The 5,791-nt window shown below is 38.1% G+C and overlaps 1 long non-coding RNA gene across 1 annotated transcript; it reads left to right on the top strand.

Moving 5' to 3' along the window:
* Positions 1-433: 433 nt before the first annotated feature.
* On the top strand, positions 434-4,895 carry LOC149161140 (uncharacterized). The gene is made up of 3 exons (XR_016261847.1): positions 434-1,073; positions 1,850-2,125; positions 2,397-4,895. It is a non-coding gene; the product is annotated as an uncharacterized LOC149161140 (long non-coding RNA).
* Positions 4,896-5,791: the final 896 nt, after the last annotated feature.

The raw sequence follows: 5,791 nt of genomic DNA on the forward strand, positions 1-5,791 counted from the left end.
AATTATAGAGAATTCACAATTCAAATTTGTGATTTCAACAAACTTAATTATTCAAACTTGTGATTCTAACAAATTCAATTATTCACATGACATTATCTTATGCAAAAATCACAACAATACCTTAAATGGTCCAATCAAATATTTGAAAATTATTTTTTAATAATATTAATAAATAAAATTACACATTATAAATTATTATTTAATAATTAACCAGCAAATCCATTGCTAAGGAAGAACTACTAAGTAGCTGATCAACGAGCAAATCCATCGCTAAGGAAGTAGTACTAAGTAGCTGAGGTTGATTTAAAGAACAAGCTGAAGCCTTGAATTTCAACCGCTAGATGTAGATCAATGGTCACGACTTAATAAGGTTTTTGTTAGGGTTTGGTTGTGATCATTTTATCCCCCATTTGCGCACAACTTTGTTTCATCGAGCTTTCCTTCCTGGAGAACTGGATTCACACCTCTGTGGATAAGGATACGCCCCTTATTTCTTTTTTGTTTTCTGATTGCATCTGATTTTCTTTTGTTTCTCCACTGGTGAATTAACGGGACTGCTTTCATTGAGGTTAGCCCCATTCATCCAAGATTCGGGGTTGCCAATTTCATGGCAGCCCGTGGACTTCGGCATTTCGGAGGGCGGTCGTTTCTTTCCCTCAAGTGGGGGCACCGCGTTTTTAAGTGGATCTGCCATGGCCATGCCATTCTAAGCAATGGACGGCCTGCATTTATTTCATTGGTTTTTTCTTTTGGTTTTTCTTTTTCGATCTAGGGTTACGCGATATTTCATTGGTTTTTTCTTTTGGTTTTTCTTTTTCGATCTAGGGTTACGCGATTTTAAGAAGATCTTGCAATTACTCTCTACTTCCACAAGACACTTGCTCTCTAGGTTCACACTGAAAGGTATACGAATCTAGAGCGCAGGTGTCTTATGGCTGTGGGGAGTAAAGAGTCACTTCAGTAACCATATCAATGAATGAATGAAATCCATCTGCGAAGCTTCTTTAGGGAATCGAGCTCTCAGCAGAGGTAACGAGTAAAACTTTCATGTTGCCGCGAAACGAAGCTTCGAGGTTTGTAGAAATTAATGGCAGCTAGCTTAGTTATTTACCATATACATTTCAAAAAGCTCAAGTGTTTTCCTGGGGTGGGGCAGTATGTTTTATGACTTTAAAGCCATAAATGTGACTGGCAGTCAGATGACTAATTTTTTGGAATTACAGCCTAGTTTTTTGTCATTTTATAAATTGCAATGATATGTAACAGCTGTGGTTTTCCATTATTAGCCATTTTAATTGGTTTTTGGTTTGGTTCCAAAAATATGGTCAAGATAGCTATGTAGCTATGTATCCGTGTATTTTAATAAACCGTTATTGTAAGGCGTTTTTCTCTGAAATCTATCTAACTGTGGCTTTTTAAATTATGCAGTAAGGTGTTTTGCTCTGAAATCTATCTCTAACTGTGGTTGGTTTTTGGTTTTTTATTACACGTAAAGCGTTTTCCTCTCTGAAATCAATTCTCCTCTTATCTTACCTGTATTACTATGAACTGTTTGATCTGATATTACTGTCTTACTATGAACCGTCTGATCTGATGTTACACGATTAAAATATTTGCCACCGTTCATTAAAAAAATGTAGTTATAACTGAAACAATATTGGTCTGTATTGCTAAACATGCTCTATGGCATACTCTCGGCTATGACTTATGTATGGCAGGCGCTCTGATTGTATTGCTATTACTGGCTATCATCGGCTGTACCTTATGGCAATGCTCTATAACAGTATAAACTTCATCTTTTTCTTTGAACAACGAATCTGAATGTAAACGGCCATGGTTTGCGTTGCAGAGGAATTCTTTTTCTTCGACCAGCGAACCTGAAGCTTGCGTTACAGAGTAAGGGTAGAACAGCATGGCTGGAAACGGAATTGCATTACCGAATGAAAGTAGATGGCCATGGCTTGCAACAGGCTTGTGTTGCAGAATGAAGGTGGATGACCATGGCAGAAACCACCCTCTCATTTGCATTCCTGTCTAGCAAGTTTCTTGCTTGTCGTTGTCTAGCTTGTCTCTACGAGAGAAGGTTTCGTGTTCACGAAATGTCTCATTGAAGACCTCCACAATGGTATTCCATTAGCTTAGTTGGCATTTTCCTGCTAAGAATGTGAATTCTGCCTCCAATATTATGAATATAAAATTTTATTTGTTCCGGTTTCCATTTTTTCCCTATTTGTTGAGCGATATAGATAGGGTTTTGCATTGTGTAGCTGCACAGAGTATGAAAGCCGCACCAGGGCATGTATTAAGGGAGATATTAAGGGAGATCGTGAAGCAGAACAACTATTTTCTTGTGAAGCCAAACAGCTACAGGAGCACTAATATCTTTTCTTGTGCAGCCGAACAGCTACAGGAGCACCAAAATCCAGTTCAGCGAAGACCAGCGAAGACACCTATAATCTCTGGAACTTGCATTCATTCAAGTTTTCAGGTATGGCTTCTCTTTTCCTTTCTGTTGAAGTTGGCATATTTTGAACTACTTATTTTCATATTACGGTCAGCTTTTTTTGAAGTCCCAACAGAGACAGAAGAAAACAAGTAGATATGCATTGAAATGGAGATTACAGACTCCAAGGGAAGAACTGCATGTCTTGGACCTTCATTCTCCATAAGCTTATAAGGTTAAAGGGTTGTAGCTGCATCTTTTTTCCCTCTTAAGGAACCATTAATAAGCAGAGCTACCAAGGGAGGAATCGCACCGGAAGCTCCTATTGTAACTTTATTATCCTCTATGAGTGACAGACTCAAAAGAGTACAAGTTGCATTCTCTTTCGCTATTGATGTTCCTGACTTTAGTACATGTATAAGGGGCTTGATAGCTCTAGCTTCTGTTATTTCAAACTTGTTGTTTTCCTAAAGAGACAAATTCAACAGAGCAGTGGCTGCATTTTCCTGTGTTAGAGGATCCACAGAATGTAACAATGGTACTAAAGGATTTACAGCCCCTACATTAGCTATCATAATCCTATTCTCCAAGTTATTTTTTTTGCATATAACCTCAACTGTGCTACTGCCTTCCTTTGCAACTCCGTTGATGTTGATTCCAAATCTTCTACCAAACTTATATAAATAATCTCCAAATTTTCAGTTTCAAGAGTACCTGATGTTGCAACTGTTTTTAATAATGGCGATACATTCCACGCGCTCCTACTTTGCCCATGTTCTTTTAAAAGCTCTGCTTTCCACTGCTTTGGCTTTGGCTTTACCTACTCCCTCATCAAATCGGGAACGGAAGGTTCTCATAAATCTAGGAACAGGCCTCCCAAGGCTATTTGAATCACTCTGGCTACCACTATTGTTCTTTCTCAAAACATTCGGACAACTGTTGGACAGAGAATTGTTGCAATCAAACTGTGACTTATTATATGAATAGTGCTTGGAATGGGGATCGGCGGCCACAGACATCATGATATTATGAGGTCAACAAGTTGGTTAAACAAGTCTAATAAATCTGTAGATAGTAGCAGGTTCTATTAGAGGAAATGCTCTTGGCGTAGAAAACTAGAGTGAAATGGTTGCAAGAGAGACAACTTCAAAAAGAAAACATCACACAACTATGAGAAACAGGAACTGCAACTGTACTCGCAGATTAATTAACCTGGGAAAGAGATTATTTAGGTTAATTCATGAACTTGTTTCTCACTTTTTAGTCTATTTCCAGTGTCTTCAGGAGAGAGAAAAGCCCCTTCATCAAGGATGTATCCTCTCACCTTTCATCTATGGTTTCATATTAGAAAATCAACACTTTTATAATCCAAATTTTAGTCAACACCTTTATAATCCGAGTTTGAATTGAAGGTCAAGGACCACTAAAAGCTTTGCTTTCCACTGCTTTGGCTTTACCTACTCCCTCATCAAATCGGAAACGGAAGGTTCTCATAGATCTAGGAAGAGGCCTCCCAAGGCTATTTGAATCACTCTGGCTACCACTATTGTTCTTTCTCAAAACACCACTATTGTTCTTTCTCAAAACATTCGGACAACTGTTGGACAGAGAATTGTTGCAATCAAACTGTGACTTATTATATGAATAGTGCTTGGAATGGGGATCAACGCCCACAGACATCATGATATTATCAGGTCAACAAGTTGGTTAAACAAGTCTAATAAATCTGTAGATAGACTAAAGCACAAAATATCCAAGGAGACTTCAAGGATTAGGTTCCATATTCTTTTGCTAAAGGAGCACCAAGATCTTTTCTCGTGCAGCCGAACAGCGACAGGAGCACCAAGATCCAGTTCAGTGAAGAAGACACCTATAATCTCTAGAACCTGCATTCATTCAAGTTTTTAGGTATGGCTTCTCTTTTCCCTTTCTGTTGAAGTTGGTATATATTGAACTGCTTATTTTCATATTACGGTCAAGTTTTTTTTTTTTTTTAAGTCCCAACAGAGAGAAGAAGAAAACATGTAGATGCATTGAAATGGAGATCACAGATTCCAAGGGAAAAACTGCATGCCTTGGACCTTGATTCTCCATAAGCTTATAAGGTTAAAGGGTTGTAGCTGCATCTTTTTTCCCTCTTAAGGAACCGTTAATAAGAAGAGCTACCAAGGAAGGAATCGCATCGGAAGCTCCTATTGTATTCTCTATGAGTGACAGACTCAAAAGGGTACAAGCTGCATTCTCTTTCGTTGTTGATGTTCCTGACTTTAGTACATGTGTAAGGGGCTTGATAGCTTATGTTATTTCAAACTTGTTTTCATATAGAGACAATTTCAACAGAGCAGTGACTGCATTTTCCTGTGTTAGAGGATCCACAGAATGTAACAATGATACTAAAGGCTTTACAGCCCCTACATTAGCTATCATAATCCTATTCTCCATGTTATTTTTTGCATATAACCTCAACTGTGCTGCTGCCTTCCTCTGGAACTTCGTTGATGTTGATTCCAAATCTTCTACCAAACTTTTAAAAATAATCTCCAAATTTTCAGTTTCAAAAGTACCTGATGTTGTAACTGTTTTAATAATGGTGATACATGTCGCGCACTCCCACTTTGCCCATGTTCTTCTAAATGTCTGACTTCACAAATCTCTACCTATCCAATTGGCCTGAGATGCAGTCTCCTTTGGACGGAAAACTGGAGGTGGGGATGAAATTGTTGCCAGCCTCTGTAATTCTTCAGAAATATCAGTGCTGTAGGAAGACAAATCACTGAAAGCTAGAGAGAAGTCTAGGGCTTTAACCTCATAAAAGCTATATGCCTTATGCCAAATTTTGTTGCGCATTCCAAATTTTGATGATATGTCATGGCAAGATGTGTTGTGCGCAGTGGTTTTATTTATGTATTTTGTGGGTAGTGATTTTATTTCAGTGTTTATTTAAACTTGATGATCTTTCGGAATTCTGGTAATTAAGGCCAGTGGTTTGTCATATCTAATTTTCTATAGACATCAAGATTCCTTGTTGCACTGCTAACAAGGCCTCATGGCTGTCTGAGCCTCGTCTAAGCTGAATGTTTAAGGAATTTGTATTCCATGATAGCTATTGTGTATGGACAAGAGAATTGATATATGGCCAAATGTATTGCCCCCAAAATAAAGTTAGGTGGTGAGTTTATCACAAACACATTCCGGTGTAGGATGAAACATCCTCATGCTCTATTACAACTTTCCCAGTTCATAACAGCGCGGACAAAAAATGCATGGGCACATACAGGTGCTAAATAAACAATATAGATGGTCTAGTCTGTTTTAATTAACAAGGAAATCAAATTATATGCATCCAGC

The sequence above is a fragment of the Pinus tabuliformis genome, chromosome 5_2 (genome assembly GCF_031772625.1).
Source record: "Pinus tabuliformis cultivar Carrire ecotype Pingquan chromosome 5_2, CPIR1, whole genome shotgun sequence".
NCBI lineage: Eukaryota > Viridiplantae > Streptophyta > Pinopsida > Pinales > Pinaceae > Pinus > Pinus tabuliformis.